Raw genomic sequence first — 9686 nt, 5'->3', positions numbered from 1 at the left:
GACAAAAACTCTCATGGCTGTCTCATGACTGATTCGCAACTTAAAGCTTCTTGCGAAAGTTTTTGTGCTTCAATGGCCATTCTCGCGACTGTCTCGCTACTGTCTAACCCTCAAAAAATGCGTGTTTTCAGTTTTATATTGTAGACGTGACAGTTTTTCAAAACACTCTTATTTCCCTCGCTAAGCCTCTCTCGAACCCTTTTCAACCCAAAATCACATTTTACTCAAACCCCATCATTCTCAAGCCTAATTTCTGCATTTTCAACTTCAAGGTATGTTTTCTAAAACATTTTCTTCATGTTTTTTCTAAGATTATGCAGTTATTTGAGTTAGGGTTTCAAATTTTGGGGTTTTTTTGAAATTGGGTTGGGGGTTCTTCATTTTGAAATTTTTTTTAATATCTTGTATTGGGTTGTGTCCCATTTGTTGTTTGTGCATCTATGTTGGCCCCATAAGGCATTTTAGCATGTATTGAGATAAGTTTTCACCATGTTCGTGCATTATCCATAACTATTGTGCATTGTTGCATGTTAGGTGTTTGACAGAATGTTCGAATGACAATTCTGTGTTGAATTGGACTCAACAGAGTTCCAATATTTGTTTTTGGTCTTGAATGATCATGCTTTCTTTGTTTTGGTAAATGGTTGTGTGTTGTACACACTTTGTCCATTTTGTGTCTCAACGCCATGCCATGCACACCTCTAGGCACACCTCATGCATCTCATGCTGCATCCTCATGCATTAGCACATGCACACTCAAGCATCAGCATATGCACACTCATGCATCACCATATGCACACATATGCACACATATGCACACCTACTTAATTTCATCTATGTGTACTTGGTTTAATAGTTTTAGCACGTTGTTTTGAGTTATTTATGCTATGTTTTAGATTAGTTTACCTTTTCTTTGAACTAACTTGAATCTAATCAAGTTCTGTGTTCTGTTTTGTGTTTTGCATTTGTTTCCTTAGTGTGCTCATCTATGTAGATGCTTCGTCGTTCTTCTCGCGGTAAAGATCCAGTTATTGACCCTCCCTCATCACCATTGTCAAAAAGGACATAGCACTCATCTGAAGTCTCAAACAATGAGAGGTTTAAGACTTCCCTGGACTCTCAGACATTCTCTAGCATTTTTCAGGATGCCCTCCTGTGGTGAAGCATATTGTTCAATTTGACACCCTTTATCCCTACGATTTTTGCAGACAAGGATTGGACTGAGTTATTTGGAAACTTTGAAGATCCGGTTGATGAATTGATTAAAGAGTTTTATTTGAATGCAAGATTCACTGGAGTAGAACTACAATGTTGGGTTCAGGGAAAAGAATTCACCATCAATCCGAATTATATTGCAAAGCTTCTTTATATCACTTGACCTGCAAATGTAGACAAGCCTCCCTATGATGACAAACAACCTACTGTGTCAAACATTCTTCATATTCTTGGAGAAGAACATGAAGTTTCTACAAAAGGCTCCTCCATCAGAATAGCAAAGTTCAAACCTGAACTGAAAACTCTCGCCTTCATCATGTTCTTCAATTTATACCCATTGTCCAATACGAGGTTTATTAATCTTGGACGGGCACAGTTTTTATGCGACCTCATCAATGGAACTCCGATTGACATTTGTACTCATATCTTCCAGACTAAAGGAAAAACAGCTGCACGATCAGCAGCAAAATTATGTCTTCCATTCTACAGTCTTCTCATGAAAATTATGTTGAAAGAAGGAGTTCGTCTACCAAGAGATGGGAAGATTATAGTTCTTCATCGTCTAATTTCTATATCATCTCTTGGAAAGAGCAAAAGTCACTCTTATGTTGAAAAGAAAAAGTAAAATCTGTCCACACCACCTGTTTCTCACTCCGATTTGAATCAGCTGTTCATACTACTAAGACTACCTCTTCTCACATTCTTGCACCTCTGACTGTTTGTACACAGCCAAGTCAATCTAGCTCTCAAACCAACCGGTTCACCATCTTGGTTAAAGGTTTGCATTAGCATATGTCTGGACTTACAAATCTCATCCACTCCACCAACAACCAGGTTCAAATGCGCCTCACTGCCATTGAGACGCAGCTAGATGAGATTCAACGCAAGTTAGAGGAGAGCCTTTAGCTATTCGTGCCAAAAAGGGGAAGATCATACTCCGTGTACAGACTATATAGATTGGTCGATAGCATATAGAAAGGGGGAGAGCATCACAAGAAAGGAAGTGTGTATAGTGAAAGGGGGAGTTTGAAAAGCTAACACACAAACTTAGTTGTTTTGGTTTAAACTGTTTTTAGTCTTTATAACTGCTAGTTTTTGTTTACATTTTTTACTGTTAATGCTTTTGTTTAAAGCTTTAAATACTCTGTTTTTAATAACAGTTTATTTTCAGTATTTGTGATTATCTCTATGCTTTGTAGCATATTTTTTGTACTTTTAAGATATTGCTAATTTGTCTTAAGTACCTCATTCTTGTGCCCTAATAGGATTTTGTATCCTAGATACAAATACTTCATGTATTTTGCATTGGTTGAGTGTTGGACATGCAATTGATCCTTTGGATTGTTCTTAATTGCATTGCATGTCCAAATAAGGATTAACTTGCTAAATGTTCATTGTAATCATTCTTTAATGACTGTTTTTGTTTGATCAAGATATGCTTACATGTTTTATAATGTTTACAAACTTGATCACACTTTACTTGCTTATGTACGTACCTTGTGTTCAACTTGTCATTTAATGAAAGTTTTGTTTATGTGCAAGTGTTTCAGGTAACAGGTATATACGTGCAAGTGATTTATAGCTTCTAGATTAGGTGTGAGTGAGTTTTTCCACTGTTCACAAATTCACATTTAAGTCTAGAGTCTGTTTTGGGAGTTTTGTCATAGAATAGCCAAAGAGGGAGATTGTAAAGTTGTTATTTACAACTATGTGTTATTGTTGGCTTTTATTCTGTGACAAATTTGATTATAATTATTGTTTAATCTTTTGTACCTTATATTTATTGTGGGATTTAATTGTAAGAGTTGTGTGATAGAGAGAGAGTGTGTGAAGACTCAAGCAACTGAAGACTGAAGTGTTCTCGCGGGTATCTCGTGACTAAGCATCCTGCGATGTGACTCATGTGCCTTGCACATGTTGAAATGCGAAGAGTCAGGCCAAGATGGAGACAGTTGTGTCTTGCAAGTATCTCATGGGTAAGGCCTTCCCGCGAGACAACCACGAGACATTCTGTTCTGCTAACCTGTCCATTCTGATACACACTTTCTGTGCCTACACTATTTATACCCACATTACTCACAAATGTTGAGGAGTGCTTCTAAAAGAAAACCCTAGCCAAACACCTTAAGAATTAGAGATTGTTATACCCACAATCCTCTAAACATTTGCTTGTGGAATTTCCTCAAATCCTACCTTTCTATTTCCATACCATTGAGAGGTTGATAACCCCAACACTTACCACACCCTTTCAGAGTGTCAAGTGAAGTTTTGATGCTACTAGAAAGTATTGGAAGAAACCAAGGATGGCAGATGCAATATGGAGCTTGTTGTGGGATCTGGAAAGCTAAACAAGACATGGTTCCGAGAATCCTTGTTGGAGTAGGAGATTGAAGGGCTTAGGTACATCGGGTAGATTAGGCTTAGAGGGTCTCTTGCTAACCCATGTATCCCAACTGATTATCTAGTGGATTGATTATCGCTTGGAGGGCAGCAGATAGGTTTTACGCCGAGTTCTTCGGTTTCCTCTTCGATAACACATCAGCGTGTTATCTTTTGTTCGCATCTTTCTTCCCTACTCTTTTACTTTCCATTTTACTGCTGTGTTACTTTGATTATGGATTAGAGTAACTTGTTTGTTTATCCACTCGCTTTTATACTATTCCGCACTTAGTATTAAGTTAGTGTAAAATTAATCAAACCGTAACTTTAATTTAGGAGTCTAAATAGCTCTTGTGTTTTCAACACATTTTTGAGCTTTCACCAAGCATCTTCTTGATCTTCATCGTGGATGAATTGAAGAACTTTGCAACTAACAACCTTCTCTAGTTGGTGATTGAAGTCACGTACTAGGATCCGTGCAATTGTTAGTCACGTACTGGGAGCCATGCATCAAAAGGAGAAATTGTCACTACAGAACAAGTCCAATTGGGTATTAGGGTAAGAGTTCAACTGTAGGTTGGTATAAGGTACTGGGATTCCTTTACTTGTAACTGCTTGTTGTGATAATAGTAGAATTTCGGGAGTGGTGACCTTAAAATCACCCGATGGGGTTTTTGCTGTGTTGGTTTTCCCCATTCGTAAACAAATCAACTCGTCAATTTATTTTCCGCTGCATACTTAGTTTAATTAGTGATTTGTTTATGCTACCATGTGTTTTCATGTTAATTTGATTAATTAATTAAACTTGGCTAATTAATCAATTAATTCATCACAAGGGGTCAATTCGTTTTTGGCCTATCATTATTGAAAGTAGAAAACTTGAAATGCATATGGAGCAAGCACAATGCGATCAAGCAAAAAGGAATGAAGCAATAAAGCATGGCTTGACCAAAACAAGAACAATCACTATAAATAGTGACCACATTGATCATTCACATAAGGAATGAACATCCAGACATACAAGCTAATAAGCTCAATGCAAAGTATCATTTGCATGTCCAACACTCAACCAATACAACAACACAAGTTAATTGTATCAAGGATATAAAATCCAACAAGGGCACAAGAGTGATGTACTTAAAGAAATGCATAACATTAACAACAAGTATTAAGCTACAAAGCATGGGTACAAAATACAAATAGTATTGAGTAGAAACTTAAACATATAAACCAAAGTATTTAACAAAGTATCCAAACATAACAACATAAGGCATGGTTAACATAAATCAAAATGCTTAAAAGTTTTGGCTTTGCTCCCCCTCAAGAGCAACTCCTACTTCTTCTCCAAAAGTTCTCCTCCTTTTTTACTAGAATGGCTAAAGGGCTACTACTGGGTAGTGAAGCTGTCAAATTTTGCTGAAAGAAGATTCATCTGCTCTTGGATAGCAGCCAACCTATTAGATTGCTCATTCTGGACAACATGAAGCCCATTAATCCTTTCAAGGATGATCTGGAATGCATCTGGAGGTACTGTAAAGGAAGATAAAGCTCGACTCCTTTTGACACGGCCTCTTGAACTTGAGGGCTGTCCTTCAACTTCTGTCTCAGTTTCCATGGGTTCTCCTCATTCTTGATCACCCTCCTCTTCATAACTCAGAAGGCGAACTTTGATCCGTGTAATGGTTAATGCATTGATAGCTGAAGGATTAGGCATGAGACTGATGTCTTGAGGAATTTCCACACCCTTTGCTCGAAAAAGCCTCATAAGTAGACTAGGGAAAACCAGCTTTTCCCATGAAATGGTTCTTGTTTCATCAGCAATAATGAAGAAGATATGAGCACTAATATCAATGTAAGTGTTCTCCCAGAGCTCCATGAGGAAAATGGCTCTAGCATTATTAATGGTAGTCATCTTCTTCACCAGGTACAAGTTGAACATCATTATTACAATAAGACATTTCATATCAGCTGGAAATGCAATAGTGTTGAGGCATCTTCCCTCTCTAACTCCTCTAATGCAAGATTGAACAGTTTCAATGGAAAGCATTCTGTCCTTATAGTGTGTGAAATCATGGTTCAACTCCTCAAAATCAAAACCAAGCACTTCATCAATATCTTCCAAGTCAATGTTGAATTCATGCCCTCTTATCCAGCAGTTGATCTCATCTTCTCTTAAGACAGCATTGGGATAGAATTCTCTGATCAATGGTTCACATACCTCAGGCAAATTACTAAAAAACTTGTCCCAACCTCTGTCCTGAAAACAACTGGGAGTGAAGTAGTCCTTTCAATTAACCAAATCCACAAATCTTTCTTGGATGATGGGAGCCTTCTTATAAAAAAGATCGTATCTCTCAAAATGTTGTGTAGGCCTGAACTTTGGATTGTCCATTTTCTTTTGTCACCTTTTTGAGCAGTGGCCTTCTTCTTTATAGTAGGAAAGGCCACAATACAGGGTACAACATATGGTAGCACCAAGAATTAGTAACAGGATAGTATTACTAAAGAGGACAAACAGTTAGACCAAGGATTCAGTCTATAGCATAGTTCAAACACAACTTGTCACAAGGGAACACATAACAACAAAACACAATAGATTTGTAACATGAAAAACTTTAACAGATCACACCGTGGGTGTGTGCTCAAAAATTTCATGAACAACTTAGGGCAAAATGCAAAACACATAATCAATGATGCAAGAAAACAATTAGTGTGTACCAAAGACACCCCCTTAACATTGTACTTTAAAAAATCACAAGAAAATGTCTATGGGACATTTTACCATGGGTACGATATGCACAACACAGCTCAGATCAAGAACCATACTCAAAACTAAGAAGCAATCGTGAAAACACGTGAAAATAAGCTCCATACTATCAATATCAACAAAACCCATATAACAAACTCAACAAAAATACCCAACCCATATTCGAACATCATATCTTCAAAACTCACAAAAACTCAAAAATCAAGAAATCCAAGGCTATAGACATGAAATACTTTGAAAATAAATGAAAACCCATACCTTCTCTTGAAGTTTGAAGAAGAAATGATGATGAAAATGGTGGATTTTTGGAGTGGAGCACGGTGAGTTTGTGAGAGAGATGAACAAACAAGACAATGAACGTTAAAATGTTCGAGGGAAAACTAAAACGATTTTAAAAACTGTCCTTAAAGTGCAAAACACGCAATTTTTGTGACTGAGCTGAGTCACAAACAAGTCGCTAGACCAAGTCGCTAGACACCTGTGAGACAAAAATCAAAAAAAATTTCTAAGTGTTTTTCGCGACTAAAAGGTCCACCCACGTTATAGTCACGAAGGGAGCCGCGAAACTTTCTGAGTACACCTCATGACTGGAGCTTCCACTCGCGAACAAATCGCCAAACTGAGTTGCGTGAAATCAAAAAACCCAATTTTTTTGAAAAAATTTCTAAGTCTTTTTCGCAACTCGGACTTTGACCCACTAATAAGTCGCGAAAACCTTTTGAGTAAACTCGAAACTGGGGCACGCAACTGGCTTAACCCACAAGGCAGGTTGCCAAAACAAGGTTGCACAGTTTTTGAAATTTTTGAAATTTTTCAAAGCAAAAACACTTTCCAAAAACAATTAAAACACTCAAAAATCTTTTTTGTATTTGATCAACATATAATTGAGCATGTGCAACATATTTAATCAAGTACAATCACACAAATGAATAAGGCACTCATTGAACATAGACATGTATGATATGTATGGGTATCAAAAATGAGATAGTCTTTAGTCTAATATGAAGGTTCAATGATCAATTCAACCAAGACATACACAATTACTACGAGGAAAAGTGACCAATCTCAATTATAGAAATATGCATATTTGACCTCCTACAAAACTTGATAACAAAACTTTGAAGCTTCTCATTTGGCTCCATATGCATCATATCATTTGATCTTTTTGAATCATTACATCTCATTTTGAGATCGCTGCCTGAAATTTTTGATATTTCAATTTGATGAGAAAGCCTTTGGCTTTTTGGGCATCATACATTTTATTTTAAGTCACTTTCCCTTTTTCTTAGTGAAATACTAGTATGTGCGACGACTTTTGCAGCTCATTATCTCTTTTCGTTTTGAGATTTACATTTGTTGAGCTCTTTAAGAAAAATATAAATAAATAAAAGAGTGGCAAGATATATAGGCACAAGTCTATGCAAATTTCAAGATCAACAAAACCATTGACTAATCATTCATGACAAGTTTGAAAATCTATTTACAACAATCACATAGATTTCAAGATTTTTCCCACAATGATATGAGTACATAGTGAACAAGCTACGTTCGTAAATGCACAAAGCCATTAGTACAAAGGTACAAGGCAAAACGTGCTAGTGACAATACACAATAATGTCGATTAAACTTTTTGGATTTTCTACTTTTTATGTGTTTTTGGATTTTTGACACAAAAGCAATAAAAGATTGATCAAAAAATGTAAAAACATTCAAAGTAAAAGGCAACCAAATAGAATTTTCAACACATGTTGGAATGATAATAAAAATCACACAACCAATCAAAGTCACAAAACATAGGAAGTATTAATGCATTGACATGTTGTAATGCTTATGCATGAGCACCCTTTTTCACTCACACGACACTTGCGTTTGGGGTGATATCCCTAAAGGATTGGGTAACATTGCTCTGACTGTCAAACCTTCTAGTGAAGCTTGTCAAATAGGTGGTGAAAGCTGTTAGGATTAATGCCCTTAAATCCTATTGTATGATGCTATGTATGATATTAAGTTTAACATTATGTATGACATTATGTATGACTTAATATTATGTTTAATAAATTTGTTTTATTATTATCTGAAATAATGGTAACATGAATATTCGGACATTATCACACAGTCCATGAGATGCATAGTATGTGATTTATGTGAAGATTCACAGAAGATATAAATCACAAGTTCTTTGTAAACTCAGAATTATAGTTCGTAGTCGGTGATGAAATTGGGCATTTTATCTGTGAAAACTATAACATATCAACTACGATGATTTGTCTTGATCATTGAAGTGGAGACTTCTAGTTGATGTGTTGATATGTTTTAAGAGTTAAGACATATTGAACTGGACCGCTGTGAGATTTATTATTCTCCTAAAGATTGTCAAATGAATAATAAATCTCGCGAATTACATTTGCATGAACTGTTAATCCTGAGAGAATAATGGACCTGATCATAAGGTGTAGGTCGCTTTGATATATCAGGAGTGAGATATATCAAGATGGAACATATATTGGGCAGCCACATTTAGTGTTAATGGAACATATATTCTCAAGATGGAATTCATAGTCTCTTAACGGAGATATAAAATATTCCCTTGAGATAAGTTTAATGGATTTGTCATTCAAAGAGTTAGGCCTAACCACTTTAGTAAGTAGTTACTAAAGTATATATTTATGGAATTAGTTTTCGTAAATATATGATGAATAACTTAAAGGATTAAACCGGGTACTCAGGGATCAAGATGTAGTAATTTACAAAGTGGCAGTCTACATTACTGACTTTGTACTACTACGAATATTTTATGAAGGGGTTGCATGTATAATAAAGTCTTAGGATATAATTTATAGATAAGACCTAGAGTGCAACTATATTTATATAGTAGTATTAAATATAGTTAATGGTAATTTTGGACTTGTCAAGAGTCGACAGAAAAGCCCAAGGCCCATTGGAGCTAGTGTCTTATTAGTCCCTTTTGGTCCCACTCCAAGCCACACACTTAAGCCCAATTGGTAAGGCCCAAAAGGCCAGCCCAATTAAATAAATTGGTTAGATACAAAGGGAAAAACGTTAAGATTTTCATATAAAAGAAACATCATTGTGAAATGGTGTGCATGTGAGTTTTTGTCACTCACTAGTCATCGCTTTGTTACCAATTTGAGAAACCACACATCTTGGGCATTAGTGGAATTGGAGTGAAGATTAAAAGTAGTCCCAAGTGCTTCAATCTTTGTTTTGAAATTCACCGCTTCAAGGTACGATCTCTTGTTCTCAAATTCTAAAATTTACTTAGTACGTGTTATCAATATCGAATGAAGTAGATCCGTTTAAAACT

Source organism: Quercus suber, unplaced genomic scaffold (genome assembly GCF_002906115.3).
Source record: "Quercus suber isolate HL8 unplaced genomic scaffold, Cork oak 2.0 scaffold_351, whole genome shotgun sequence".
NCBI classification, from domain to species: Eukaryota; Viridiplantae; Streptophyta; class Magnoliopsida; order Fagales; family Fagaceae; genus Quercus; species Quercus suber.
Note: the sequence above shows the minus strand (reverse complement) of the source record.